At 35.8% G+C, this 15,951-nt stretch overlaps 1 protein-coding gene across 2 annotated transcripts in view; it reads left to right on the forward strand.

The window, feature by feature from the left end:
• Positions 1-2,836: 2,836 nt before the first annotated feature.
• itprid2 (ITPR interacting domain containing 2) overlaps positions 2,837-15,951 on the forward strand; it is a 53,743-nt gene continuing 40,628 nt past the window's right edge. Inside the window, exon 1 of one of the 2 annotated variants that reach the window (XM_088605163.1) lies at positions 2,837-2,980. The gene's annotated coding sequence lies outside the window, so the exon portion shown is untranslated. The remainder of the gene's footprint in view (positions 2,981-15,951) is intronic. The other variant, XM_088605167.1, reaches the window with a different exon arrangement.

Below are 15,951 nucleotides of genomic sequence, written 5' to 3' on the forward strand. Positions count from 1 at the left end.
TCCCATCCAGGTACTGACCAGGCTCACACCTGCTTAGCTTCAGTGGGCTGCCAGTTGTGAGTTGCAGGGTGATATGGCTGCTGATGTGATATGGTGATATGGCTGATTATGACACTTTGAAGTAGTATTTAATATTTGTTATACTGTATACATGACCTACTCCACGTAATTTAAGAAGAAAACAAAAAGAAAGATGAAAATAGATAATTAACATGAAAGAAAAATGAAAAGTCATGACAGCATAATTATTCAATGTCTTTTGCTGTGGCAAACTTACTGTATATGAATTTAGTTGTACAAAATTACCGTTGTAAGCCACACATTTAGTTGAGTGGCTTCTGTGAGCAATGATAGCGGTTCACATTATTTCAGAATTAAAAAAATCACTTCTTTCTATGGGATTCCTTGGTCAGGTAGTCAATTTCTGGAAAATATTCAACAATGAAGACAAAGGACCTTTCAGAAGAACTCAGACCTAAACTCTGTATAAATATACAGCTCATTTGAAAATCTACAAAAATATTTCAAACACTCTTAATATCTCCTTAAGCATGATGAGGTCCATCATTAGAAACTGCAAGGCACCCAGATTGGGTAAGGAGAAAATTGATTGGGAATGTCAATGCAAGGCCAACGACAACATTGAAAGAGCTACAGTAGCTGAGATGGGGAAAATATGTGCATGAGTCAACAATATCCCAGTCACTTCACAAAGCTGGCCTGCTTTGCCAAGCCATCTCATATCCCAGATGGAGATCACAAAAAAAAAGCACCTGAGTGATCCTGCCAAACAATATGGAAAAAAGGCATCCTGGTTAGATGAGACCAAATTGGAACTTTGTGGATCTCAATACTATACTTAACGTTTGTGGCCGACCTGACACACTACAAACACAATCTCAAACTCAGCACCATGTCTACAGTTAACCGATAACAGCTGTGTCCTGATACGGGATGCTTCCCCTCAGCAGGGACTGGAAAGCCTCATAGAATAAAAGGGAAAATGGACAAAGCCAAGTACAGGCTAATACTACAGGAAAGCTCAAAACATACACATTCGCTCTCTCAATCTTAAGCCACTCCAGTGTATTATTGTGCACACTCAGAAACTGAGTCTGTTTCCATTACTTCCCTCTTTAATACTGTACTCACTTTTCAAGTTAAGGCAGTCCAAAAAGGTAAATATTGTGCTGTGAGGTTTTGAGATCTAACCTGTTTCATCTTCATTATCTTTTATTAGATATTTGACAATCTGCTTTTCAACCAAAGGGATAAATTAGAAGGGAAAACACATGACTGCACACAAAAGACATCATAGCCTTCAAAAAGCAGTCTACCTATAATAAGACACAATTATGCTCTAGGGTTGCCATGGTGTGAGCATGAAGTTTCCTAATTCTGCGTTGACATGTAATCCCTTGGTTTGAGCAATTAGTTTAATAAGTGGGTATTTTGATATCAGAGGAGACTTTATCTCCCTAAGACAGTTGCCTAAATTCTCCTAAGTAAAAACTAGAAAGAAAGAAATTGTTCAGAAACCATTACACATTTTAAAAAATGAACTTTGACAGTTTTTATCAGAGGCATGCTCATTTATTTGTGCACAGTTTTGCCTAAGGTTTCATTATATTTACAACAACACTATGCAAATGTTAATGATCACATTAATTGATTATGTACATCAGGGTCATTCTGCAAAATAGTTTGATCTCAAAATACTACATTGAAAATGATCTCAACAAAAAGACACCAAGACAAAGACTGCAGTAAAGGAGGCCACTCTTTCCCTGTTTATTAGCATGTGGTCAGGTGTACTAACAACGCCGATGTTTTGCTTCTGCACGTCTGGTAACCAAACCTCTAAATATAGAGACCAAATATATTTAAAACATTCGAATGTCATATTTCAATATTGTGCAGGATGAATAGGCTGAATGTACTGTATATTTAACGATACAATGTAGTTCCGCGTAATTGTGTAAAATGTTGGCTTGTCCAATATGAAACGCCTATTGAGTCACAAAGCTATACACGGCAAATTCGAATGTCCCTCGTTATTTAATGATTATTAATGTTTGTTGGTAGAACAGTATCGCCCTTTCATTGGAAACTCTTGGCAGCATATGACTAATATATCAGTTAGATTTTACATAATACTAATGGAGTTGAATTAAGACTTCAACTGATTTGACGAAATACTTTCAATTCGCAATAAGTGCCAAAAGATCAGAATATAACGTTTATTTCGGATAGTGTGGTGAATACCCTTTACATCAATAAGAGGGGTGGCAATATTCATACTTTGTATTGTCTTTGGTGAATATGAAGAATGAGGTTTATTTTACTTAGAACAATGTGCACACTATTGTTTCTTCTTTCTTAGTTACTCTTAATATAAATGAATGGGTAATTCGTTTTTTTTTGTAGTACAGTGGAAATGTACGAATCTTATCTTTATAATTTTACTTTTAAAATATGGTCACTACTTAAAACCATATTTGTAGACGCTTTTCTTCCGTAGCCTAAATACGCAGGGATTTTATTTTTTAGAAATATTTACATATACAGTTCAGTTTGTTCCACGAACTTCTAAACCAGATGTGCTTCTAGACTGTTAATGTTTTTAATTAACAAAAAAAAGGACAGCCCGTATAACAGTCTAAAAGTAGGTGATTCAGCATCTGTGCTATACACATTATATATTAATTATTTCTGCAGTAACTCCTCACTTCAACGTATGGGCTGGAGTTGTTTTTCTGCAGCGGGTAAAGAATGAATCGACAGTATTATACAAGGAAAAACTCGTCCTAATCTGCTGGACTCTGTACACAGCGACTCGCCCCTGTTGTGTTATGTTACTTTGTATCCCAGCCGGAAGCGGAAGCTCAGTTGCTTTATAAAGTTTGATCAAGTTTGCCAAATCCCGTGGAGTTGCTGTTTGCATGGCCACTGAAACTACTGAGTAAAGTGCATTATTATGGTAAGACTGTTTGCGATATATATATATATCATTGTTTTCTGCTCTTGGTAAGCACTGATCTAAACATGGATTTAATACAGGAAAAGTTTTGTTTTAGAAGTAATTTGTCATTGTCTAGTAACTCTTACTTGATGTAATTTAAAATAGCTAAACAGATTTATTTCTGTCGGAAGTGGGCGATATCTTTTTGAAACCTTTTTCTACAGTTGTCTCCCATTGTATTATGTAATTTAAATAAACATTCAAGACTCTTTAACAAATAACAAGTTTGGAAGCGATCGTGTTGTACGGACGTCATGGAAATTAATACACGCTATCACTATAGTTTTGTGATTGCCGATCAACTTAAACTCCTGTTGACTTGCTGGGGAACTTTTATAGTCTTGAAAGAAAAAAAAGAACTCAAGTTCCTATTTCAAGATGACAACACCACTGGGGTGTGTGCGCGAGTGTTGCAAGAGCCTTCTTTCTTATTTCAAGATAGACGTTCACCTGTGTATATCAAATTATGCGAATTATAATTTTGTAATTGGCTTAGGTTCAGTTTTCATTTGGTCAGGTGTTCAAGAATCAAGGATCGGAGATGTTCCTTGCACCGTTTTTTGCCCCTTTTTTTACTAACGTTAAAGTTAAAAACCCGTGTGTCACGTAATAACTATGTTTTATTGTGAAAATAATTTATTATCCATTAACCTGTTCACCCGCAAATCAACAATATACCGTTGTATCAATATATACACTTCTTATAGTTTCAGGCTTTACATAACATACCTAGTTATTTACAAATAGTTTCTCTTCTGTCTTAAGGTTATGAATGTGTTGTTAATTCCCGGACAGAATCTGTTTTAAGGAGGTTTTTTTTTTTGTTATTGCAGTGATTTTTAATAATACAATACATTAAGAAATAGGATAAAAATACTTGTCAATTTTAATGCTAAACCGTGCACTTGTTTTCTCGGTCTATTTAAGGGCAGTGTGAGGCAGTTCACCAACTTATTTATTAGAAAGAATGCTATAGAAACTCAGTGTCTCCAACACGTGTCCTGGTGAACTCCAAACCAGTTACTCTTATACTGTACGTTCCCTATATTATCTGTTTCTGAAGATTGAGCACTCCTAAGTAATGTTTATTATTTGAGATCTCTGATCCTTGAGAGCTAAGAAATATTCAGATTTTTTTGTTCCATGTGATCTCTAAATTGCTAATTTAATTTAGTCAGGGAATTTAGTGATTATGGTTAAACTGTTCCTGATCTTGCTAATTTAATTTAACCAACAAAACTTGCTGAGCTGGAGCTCTCCAGAACCTATGTTGGAGACTCCTACTGTAGCCAGACCAATGTCCTTCCTTACAAAAAGCAGAACAAACACTGGAATTCATCTAGCCCGTTGTAGCAGATGACTGATATACGAGGTTCTTTGTGTTTCACCAATTCACCATTCTTTTCCGAAGCACTGTTACAGACACAGACAAACTGCTATAGTTGTCGTATTGTCTGTAAAAGAACTGTGAGAATCTGGGCTCCTCAGAAAACGATTGTTACACAAGTCAAGTAAGTATGAGTTGAAAATGTGTTGTCCTTTGCAGGTCAAGATAAATGTGCTTGATTCACTGCTCTTCTTTTGTATCCTATGCATTAAAAGAAGTTTGCATTGAAAACCTTATATTTGGCCATAGAATTATGGTTTGTGTTGGATTCTATCATCTTGCCTTTAGGATGCACACAACCTTTAACGTCTTTTAAATTGTATAATCATTCTGCTTTATTAGCAGGAGACATTGGAGTATCCATTGACTTGGATATTGAATATAGCTTCTGTCAGTATTCCATAGGGCAGCTTCCTTTCAAGATCTTTCTCCTGTAATGAGAATGTTATAGGTGACATGGCTGTGTGCAGACTGAGGCCTCTTCTGGCCTGTACTTTTTCATATATTAATCATTTACTCCAATGGGCTGGTTGAATCTCAGTGTTCTGCTTTTTGTGTCTTTGTTACACCTGGAAAAGCATAAAAAAGAAGACTTTCACATTCATCTTATTTTGCTGTTATCTTGTCAAATTCAATTTTCTTATTTTAACTGTTTGAAGTACAGTTGACTTATTTTAATGCCTTTAACTCCCTCTGCAGAAGGTTTGAATTCTAAACATTCCCCACTAGTTATCAGATTTGTAACTTCAGAGGAATGATTTGATTGTTTTTATCAATCGAAAAACAAAATGGTTTCTGTTGAATGTGATGTGAATAGCAGATTATAGTTGCATTAGAGCACTTTCATTCTTCTCACCTGAAGAAGGCTCCACAGCTGAAATGTTTTGTTTTTTTTCTGAAAAAATCTTCTCTTTTCAGCATGGAATAAAGCTTTACTTGTTCTTTTGCAGCCTATGCATGCCGACATGGCTGCCTACTTGAACTATATTTGTATTATAATTCTTTATCTTTTCATACTAGCTACCTGAATATGCTTATTTTATATGCAGAAATACCACAAAACGAGCAGTGTGACTGTTTGATTTCTTTTGATAATAACATTGTAGAGATGGGGAAATTGCTAAATAAGCATGTTTGTTCCTTGCCTGGTGCTTGTATTGAAACCACTGGGAGTGAAGTCAAAGCTTATCCATTTTCTGGTAATAAACGCATGGATTAAGTATGCAGCAGGAGGTCAATACTCAGGGGAAACTGAAGGTGTGTTTTGAGTGATATCAGTTTCAACTCTCTTGCATGAGTGTTTCCTTTAGTGTGTGAACGGCTTATCTTTTTGGAAAGCATTTAAGCTTCTTGTGCTTTTACTGTGCCTTTGTATTTAAGATCATCCAGATCTTAAACTCGCCTTGACAAGCATAGTATAAATTCAGTGGATTCCAAAAGGCCAGGGCTATGAGAGATCCTCTATACTAGAAGGAAATTTTAAAATAATTTTGTTGTTGATAAAATCATTATGTTGAGGAATGAGGAAATAATGGTAGGGTTAAATCATGATGTATTTGCTTTGCATACTACATGCCTTCTGGTGGGCGGATGTTTGTTGAGTTAGGTGTAGTCCTGCATTTCTTTCAAGGTGTTAAAGTTGTTGCAAGTCCCTCTGTGCATGATAAAAGGGAATTATAATGTAGCCTAAACAGTGTAAGAAAAAGGTTTTTGAAAACTTTTACTATGGTAATCATCAGAAGAAACCACCTCATGCATGTTTGTTTTTAGAAACAAAATAAAGTATAAGGATGTTTTAAATTGATTAAATGTATTTGGAGTGTATCCCACTTATCAAGAAGGCAGGACATTTATGCCAGTGGTATGCTGGAACATGACCTCAGCTGGGCAGTAGAGCAAAGTCCTCTTGTGCAACAAATCCATGTTTTATGCAGAACACCCTGAGGACATGGGCAAGTATGACACAGACATGCAGACCACTGTGCTGATACACTAGACCAGCGGATGAGGAGGTCCATTGTGATGTGCAATGATGTGGGCAGGAGTGCCTAGTTAATGCAGAACTGCACTTGTGATTAATGGCCATCTGATTGCATGGCTGTATATGACTTGGAGTTTATCCTGATATGACAACATTACATGCAAAATCGTCCTTCGTCTGGTCATATAAAGATGCCTTTCTTGTGAGATGCAAATGTGACAGAAATGCAGTGGATACCCTACTCGCCAAATTTGAGCACTTTTGCACTTATATGGTATCAGCTTGGATGGTGTCTGGAATCTAGAGTTCAAATACTAGTGAACAGGTGCGTGCTTGTTCAGGCCCTATGAGAGGAGTATGACAGAATCCCACAAGAACAGGCAAAACATATTTCAGATGTGTAAAGCTTATGCTGTATTACAGCATAATGGCCACACCTGTTACTAACCTGTGACTTTTACAGTCCTCCCCCTCAACTCTGTTGATGACGAATTTTTATCAGCATAATGAGTTTACCTGTAATGTTTGTTCAATAAAATGTCAGCACAACTGTGAAAAAACATTCACTTTTTCTGGTAAATGTGAATTTGTTGAAGTTATAAGGGATGTTTACAGTAGTTGGGAAGGGCAAACTCGCAGTGTGAATTTAGCTATATGTTGTACAAGTCCAGTCAAGCTATTTTTTTGTATTTTTTAAAAGCACATTCCACAGCAGTCAGTGGTTCATTTGTGCTATTTTACTTTGTTTGAAATATCGATTTTAAAATTTCAAGAGTGACTAGTTTGGCACTTGGCCAAAGTACTGTTAAGACCATTGAGTATAAGGTAAGAATTGCATTATCAGTATTGGAAAATTGATCTCAACAATATGTATAACATTTAACATTGTTTCTGGATCTAGAATCATCATCATATATATACTTTTAATTTATTCCCCAAACTAGACATTTTTGATTATAAGAATGTCCATTTCTTTGTATACTTGAATGGAGAAACACTGATGAGAGAAGAAAATAAAATGCTGTAGATCTGATGTAGAAATGACCTGAGGCTCTGACCACAGGAAACTGACTTGGCTTTTTTTTTCTTTTTTAGGGTTCTGCAGACTGTTCCTATTTTCTTAAGCCACAAGAGATTTTCTAGGTCTAAGTTAATTTTTGAGGGGAAGCGATTCTAGAGTTGTCTGTACAGACAGTTCCCAGATGTTTCTTTCATACAAAAGCACACAATTTCTTTACATTGCTAGTATAAAGTATTAGCCCCATAGAACTGAAATATTGCTGGTTTTAAAATGTGCTTAGTAGTCTTAGTCGTAAGGTTCTCTGTGCTTTGGTGAGAAAGTATGGTGATATCATTTCTGAAACAACCCACCTATTGCTCATTATTACATGCTTAAAATTCATACCTTCAGTTAAATTAGTATGACTAAGAAATTAAATGCATGATTTTATAATCTACATACAAAACTACAGTTTATGATGAGCATAGCCAGTACAAAAGCAACTTCTAAGCCTCTGATGAACATTTAGTAGGCCTACTGATTTATGATTTTATGTTTAACATGGATTATAAATATTCAGATTAGTTTTAAGGTCTTCAGGTGCTCTTCCTTTCTGCTCTCTTTAGTGTTTTTCTTTTCCTGAAACAAAACATAACAGGAGAATTGGAACGTGGTCTATGTTTTCCTCTTATTTCCAGATTACTGACATGCAGAGTTTCTGTTTGCAAAAGTTTATTTATATTCTTATTTTGTTCAATGGTACGTTAAAGCTGAGAACCAAATAGAATGTTTGAAACTTTTTCCTTACCTTTTTTCTGTTTAATCTCTCTGTAATGTCTAGATGGGGACTAAAACCAAGGTTAATTCCTGATATGGTCAGACACGTAGATTTTTTTAAAGATGTGCAATAGGCTTAGAATTGTTCTGTTGTAATTATGGTTTAGTTTTAGAGGTTGAGTTTCACAGTGCTGAAATTTCACCTGATTATTTTCTAAGTGCATTTCAGTGCACAAAATATCTATTTACTCCACAGTGCATGGAGTACCTTTAGAAACCATACTGTAAATCTTTCTTTTTGTAAAGGTTTTTCTCAGGGAAAAACTCTAAGGGTTTTATAAAGTAGTTAACGTGGATAAGCTATACAGTATATTTCCTTTTTTATATACAACCAAAAATAATAATGGTTCTTTTCATCATTTAGAACCCACACTCTGTAATTTTATTTAAATAAGGAATTGGTGTGTACTGATCTCCTAATGCAAGCAATTGGCAGATTACAAGGATGATGGTAGATTATTAAAGAAAAAAGCCATTTAAGTGCTGTCTCAGAATGAATTGAATATAATGGAAAGGTACTCCTTTGTCCAAAATATCTTAAATTAAGAGAAATAGGGGATATTGTTGTACTGTTTCCTTATAATTATGTATTAGTTCTTCACTTCCTCAAGAGAAGAATTGTCTATATGTCTATATTAGTTGCCCATATAAGGTGTTTTTTGTTTAGATTTTTTTATCTCAAAACTCAGAAAAGGGTATAATTCTTTATATGTCAATGAATCATGTAAATGGAAATCTGTTTAAAATTGTATATTACACGGCTATATTACAGTTGTTTTGGTCCTAAACTATATATTGGATATTTAAATATATAATTAGGTGAACTTAAAGGTTAGGCTGTAATTATCTTAAATCAATACCCTGTTATTTTCTTAGCCTACGCTTCCCATATGGGACAAACTTCTAAGTTGACTCCTTTGCAGGTTAATGATTGACAGAAGTTTTGATTCTACTTCTTAAGTTATGCATAGACTTTGTTCAAGTAAAGTGTACTTTAAAGTGCTGCCATCACAAAATAACTCTTATGGAGTCTTTTTTGTTTCTTTTCCGTTGGTCTTAAAAATGAAATCGATGAAGGACTGATTGAGGAGTCATAATAATGTGATTCAAGTTTTATGGGTTAATGTATCGTCACTAGATTTTTCCATTTTTAAGAACATGAGAAAGTTTTCTGCCTTGTAGCTCTGGGGCCCTTGTTTGCAATGCAAACCACTGTCCTACCAACAATAAGGACTTAAGTGGGGAAAAAAAAAGATGGGTCTGTACTAAAAGAAACAAGTTTGTTTTCAGGTTAATGAATAAGGCTTATTCATGTAAACATAATGGGAAGTTTGTCTCTCAGAAACTACCAGAAGACCTACAGTACAAGGTTTGTTTTTGTTTTGTAGTAAAATGGCATTTATTCTTTAGTCCCTTAAATCTAATTTATGACCTTTTCCCTAAATATGTACATAACCATTTCCTCTATTCCTCTCTTCCATTTGAAAATAATTTTCATTTACTTAACATTTTTCTTGCCTTTAATAAGTATTTTATTCATATATTATTTTTCTGCTTTAATGAAATCTGTAGATGTTGATGTAGTGTGTGCAGGAACTGCGATGGCCATGGTTTAATTGTAAGGGTTATTGGTTGTTCAAAGGAAATATAAAAAAAATGCAAATGCCAGACAGCTTCATTGTTTATGAGAGCGATAATTTATTTTAATTACGGGAGAAACATCTGAAATATCAAGATCCTGTTAAACAGGACTTATTGCCACTGTGCACAACCAATCAAGTGCAGTGTGTGGTGATGGCTGGAAGGATTTCTTTAGAGAGGGTGGAACATCTTTAGGCTGCAGTATATGATACGTGTTGGCCCTAAGGTTCAAAAAGGAAAGGCCATTTTAATTTGTGTGAATACAGGAACATATTTTTATACCTCCCCATGCACAAATTCCTGTGTACCTTACCCTTCAGTATGCTTCTGACATTCCATTTGTCCTTGTGTGGTGTTCTTAACCTAGTAAAAATATGCTTTCTGCCTCTATTATGAATTATCTTGTAATGAACTACCGTGACTGCAATGTTTGTGCCAGAAAACTGCAACAGTAAACTGAAAAGTACACAGCCGGAAAAGAGCTGCCGTTCCCCTCCAACAAAGAAATCTAAGTTTTATCTGGCTTCAGTTTGTGTTTGAAACAGAGCTACCCACCCAGAAGGCAAGGAGACGTGTACTGTTGCAATCTGTATCCTTGTCTGCATCCTTGTGATTCAACAGCTGAATGCTCTCAGATCCTTTTATCGTCACATCTTGGATGCCTCTCTGGCCTGAGGTTAGTCCTCCGGGAGATGAAAAGAACCAGCTGCTGAATACACTGGTGTTTAGGCAGCACAAGTTAGATATTTGCCTTGTATGACTGTATCTTCAAACCAGTGCACATCCACAGCGATTGAGTTCATTCTATGTTGTTATGGTGGTGTCATCTGGATAATATCTTTCTGATTTCCTTAAATGGCTGGTACAGTTTTTATACCACTTTCCATCAGAGTGTTGGTTGTGCTCAGTTAAGTTGTATTCGGTCTTAGCTTTTAGATGTTTACTTTGGCATCCTGCATTAACGTGTATAGAAAAGCTCACCAATTTTAGGTTTTACCATGACCTTCTGGTTAGCTGAAGAGTAATAAGGACTGTAACTTTTATTAGATTTTGATAAAGCAGAGGAGTTGGTAGTCAGGAAATGTAATCTATGGAACCATACTGTGCCAGTCTTTAAATGGGTTTTTGGAAAGAGAAATTGATACATGATTTGGACATAAATACTTTTCTTTCTAATATGATACTGTACATTGACGACCTTTACAGATGGTATTTGGGGGGGAGGGCAGTGTTCACTAATGGAAATTTTTAAGACCTTTTTATAAATTCTTTTTTGAAGTCAATGAAATTTACTATGGAATATAATTTGTAGAGAATCAATGTAGTGGATTTATGGATATTCAAAGAGAAGAATATGCTGTATACAGACCTGTGCAAGAAACCATCTGATTGCAACACTTCATTAAGTGCTGGTTTCATCCTATACCATAAAACAGCTAACTATATACCCGGACAGTGAAACAACTTTGCAGAAATAAATATGACTCGAAATGTAATTCTTTGGAAATTAAAGATTTGGCCTAAAGGGATACACGGGCATGATTATTCAATTTGCAAATCAAAACAGTCTAAAAAAAACTGCATGAGACGTTTTACAAATAAAACCTAAGTAGGAAATCGTCAGTACTAAATCTACTAAATGCTCTGAAGGGCTTAATATGATACTGGATAAACATTGGTACATTTATAGTCAGATAATCAAGCGGTATTTCAGGCTGAATTGTTTTGTAATGGGGGCAGAATTTAAAGGATTATTTTGTTAAAGCAGATTGTCTGCCTTCACCAGATTAAGCATTGTTTGAAATCTCTACTTGATGGTAATTACACGTGGGTCTGTGCACAGGGTAACAGCACTGTGAAACACTACTTTTAAACGCCCTCTAAAGGTAAAAATATTTGCATAAAAGGACTTATCTCATGTACTGCAGCAGTCAGTTCAAACACAATATCTGAACATTAGTTCAAATAGGTGTCATAATTTAACCAGTCCAGCAGCCGCCCATTTTGTTGAGGTTGATCATGTGATTTCCTGTCTCAGATATGGGGGTTTTGAAAAAGTCCACATTTCTAGGCAAGCTGATGACATTAACAGTATAGGCTACATTCAATGAGGGATTCATTCTGGATATTTCTTTCTAACTTGTAAGCACCTTATGGATTAAACAAAATTAGATTTCAAGATGTCTTTAAAAGTGGAATTGATAAAGATTTTTATATTTTCTAAAACGTTTTCTAAAGAATTATATTTTGAAAACATTAAAATGAATTAGATGAATTGCAATTTGACTGTTCTACAACATATTGCATATACATAAAACTTGTTAAAAAATACGCAGGTTTTATGTATTAATAAATGTGTTTTGTGCCAGATCAATTACTTTATTCCCAGATTTTAAAAAAATGCAATGCAATTGCCCTTGCATGGAATGCTTGATTATATAATATTTCTGTCTAGCCAAATGTGCATATCATGATGAAGGCATGTTTATGCCAAAATGTTGATATTTTCCAATAAGAAGAATGCAATGTGTTGTTGTTATATTCTTAAAATGTATGTAATTGGGCTGTTTTTTTCTGAAAATTTGTTTTCTGACCTGATAGTTTCCTGTGTAAGCTGTATACTAAGGTTAAACTATTAACCTACTACTAATATAACTGCTTCTTCTCCTGCTCCTAGTCAGAACCCCATGAATATGTGTTTACATGTGTGCTTTTTTCTTAATAGCTAGATCATTGTTTTTACCACCAGTATTTCCCAGGTCCTGGTTTTGATCTGCAGTGTTTTTGATAGTGGGTTCAGAACAAATAATTATGAACTCTTTCTGCAAGAGGGAAAATCTGAAATAATGTGATTGCAAAAATAGAAGGTTACAGAGACTCCAGTTATTCTCATGCATAGGATTCAGACAGCATTTTGTACAGACATTTATTGCTCCAGTATCCATGCTTGGTTTTGTTTAAATTGTAGCGGAAACATTCCCTAATCTCTTAAGAGTAGAACCACTACTAAAAATGTAGTTTATTTAAAAATGACGTATTGCTTATGTCTCAACTGCAGCCCCGGTAATGTTACTTTTGAAAGCAGTCTACAATGTTAGTTTAAAAAGAATTGGTACCCTTAATTGTCTTAAAAGACTGGTTATTCAGTGTAAAGCTTCTTTAACACAGGTGGACAATCTTGTGTCCCTAGATCCACATCACGCCTGTGCAATATTTTCATCTGAGAAGAGGTTTGCATTACTCTACAAAATGCAGGAGAAAAGAAGTGATTTTCCTGAATTAAGCAGTGCAAACTGAATGTACGATTTTCCTTGTGCTGTGGTAACCCTGATACAGTTTGATTCAAAAACCGTGTTCGAGCATCAGAGATTTTGAAGTGAAGAGCAAAGGTTCTGCAGTCATTTTCTTCAGTTAGGTATCTGAGGTGGAGTGAATTTCACTGGTTGGGCTCTAGTTCAGTCAAGTGAATTCCAGATGAACTGTTTGCTCAGGATATGGTCTGTGACTTCTGCAGAGTTTAAATTTGATTGGTAAACTATACACAAAGTTTGTGTTTTGAGATCGTATGGGACATGGGAACTTTCAAAATTGACCTCTGCTTTTTCATCCAGCTATTAAGATGGCTATTGTATACTTCAGTGAAAAATAATTGAGGTCATCACTCACCACTTCAATATAAAACGTCTTATCTTAATCTTCAAGACGGTGATTGGGAGCATGATGAACGCCTTTAGCATGTTGGCATCATTGTAAGTCACTTTGCCAAACACATGGCAGGCTCTCCACATAATATTGACAATAAGAGGAAGCCTTTCAGTCCATCTCCTTGATTTGGTTATTAGTAGCTTATAGCTCTAAGAATCTCATCCATCTGTGTCTTAATGGAAGCCAGGGTATGAGCTTTGACAACATGAGGGAAGCTTGTTCTGAATTCCCATAACCTTTTATGTAAAGAAATGCACTCTGCTCTCAGTTTTAAACACACTTCCCCTTGGTTTATATTTGTCATTTAGTTTGTGTTTCACTGACTCTGAAGACTTGATCAGTGCCTTTGACGATTTTGAACGCTTGAATTGGATCCCCTCATAATGCTGTTTGCACTTAGGTATATCCATTTAATTACCCAATCATTGGATATTTCATTCCTGTGGTTAACATTTTTGCCATACTCTGTGCATCAGTGCTGCAGATTATATTCTAATTCTACCCTCTTGAACTTTAAATTAGATCCTTTTCCCCATGCCTTCTTGTTCAGATATAATCCATCAGATCTGTGCAGATGTGCTGAAGCGTACCAGTGACCAAGAAAGCTGAAGCTTTCCTCAGTACACCATCATCATCAGTCATGTGTTGTGTTTATCGATTTAAGATCTCCAGTTTTCTGTGGTGCGTGGCGTGGGAAGGATTCCTGTGAAAATCACTGATGTAATCTAACTTGTTAGGCATAGGAAAGTAGCTTCTGGCTTAGGTGTTTCCTGCTGGCTAAGGTGAGACGCTTTTTTTTGCTTAAGAACTTGATTACATCTTATAAAGAGAGGTGACTTAAGCTGTTGGATGTGAAGTCTCATGAAAATAAAATGCAAAACAATAGCAGTGTCATTAGTATTCTGGAGGCTGGACTAATTCAAGACTGTTGATCACCATGTGATGTTTTTGTAACCTGGCAAGATATCACAAAGCAAACACCATGATAGCTTACAATCTAGGAAACTGTTGATGATTTACTTATCCTGTGTCTGTTCAGTACAACATCAGTGTTCATGCTACAAAACATGTAATTTTCCTCATTAACATTATCAATTTGTTGTAGCTGTAAGTGGTTTATTTTGATACCATACCATGGAGATTAAGTAGTCCCAGTAAATCTGTTAGATACATCTGTTGCATAACCACCAATTGTCTTGAAGCATTGTGAAGAAATAAAGCACTGATATCTACTTCTGGAAATAATATTTAAGAAGGTGCCTGGCTCTTCTGAATCCCAAATGTCAAAATGGGAAAGCAAAGTGAGAGCTTCAAAGAGTGCCCATCATGCCAAAGAGATTCATGGTAGACACTTTCCTATGAGGTGTGGCCAGTAATAACCAGAAATCATTTGTAGAAAATGTGCACTGTTCGAGTCCAGGTTCATAGTTACACAACTATTAAAATAATCCAATTTTTCTTTAGAAACCTGCTCCTGCCCACACCCAAAACCCTCACCAGCAACCTCCAGAGTCTCTTCCACTGTCCAATTGCTACAGAAAATGTGTACCTGTATTAATGTAGTCAAACCTGCTTTTAGTTGCTGCTCTGCCTCATCAAACCCACTATTCAACACCATAAACTGCAAATTCTTTCCTAGCATCCTAAAAATACTGCTTCAGCCTAATGTTAAGTATTTAATACTCCTAACCCCTGCACCTAAAGCTACACCTCACTTATCTCAAACCCCCTAACACTCTCAAAATTCAGTGATCCCAAACTTGACAGCTGACACTCGAGCTGTCACACCTTCTCGAGTTTCAACAGGAATTTTTTAGACAAGTGAGCCAAGACTGTTGCCATACTACATACAGCACCATAGATACTGTACCTGACAATCTTTCAAGCTCCTTGCTCAGTACCCTGTGATTCTTGCTAAACGTGCTCCATCTTGCTGAATGGAGGACAAATCCTTTGCTGTAGGGAAACGGATTCAACCACTGCACATGGCAAATGTATGTCGGTGAGAGATGAAGATTCTCTGTTTGAGAGGAGGGCTTCAATGCAGATTGATCAAGTGTAACTAATTAATGTCTATTACTTTCTCCTTCATTGCCATGAAAATGATGGTTGCAAATTCAGAATCATTCATTGAAAAGGAGAACAAACCTGCCCAGCACACTCTTCATGTCACTTGCACTAACTGCCAGTTGTTAGGTGAGGATCCTAATAGATAGGTTTAGAGGAAAGAGGCCAGGTTAATTGTTCTGTCATTTACATTCAGTATTTTACACGAGTGATGAGGTGGAAACTCTGTGCTCCTGGGAGCACCATAAGCATACATTTGCCATATGAACATGTCGATACAAATGAAATTGTATTGGTAACTTAGGTTCTGG

The sequence above is a fragment of the Lepisosteus platostomus genome, chromosome 14 (genome assembly GCF_059453375.1).
Source record: "Lepisosteus platostomus isolate fLepPlt1 chromosome 14, fLepPlt1.hap1, whole genome shotgun sequence".
NCBI lineage: Eukaryota > Metazoa > Chordata > Actinopteri > Semionotiformes > Lepisosteidae > Lepisosteus > Lepisosteus platostomus.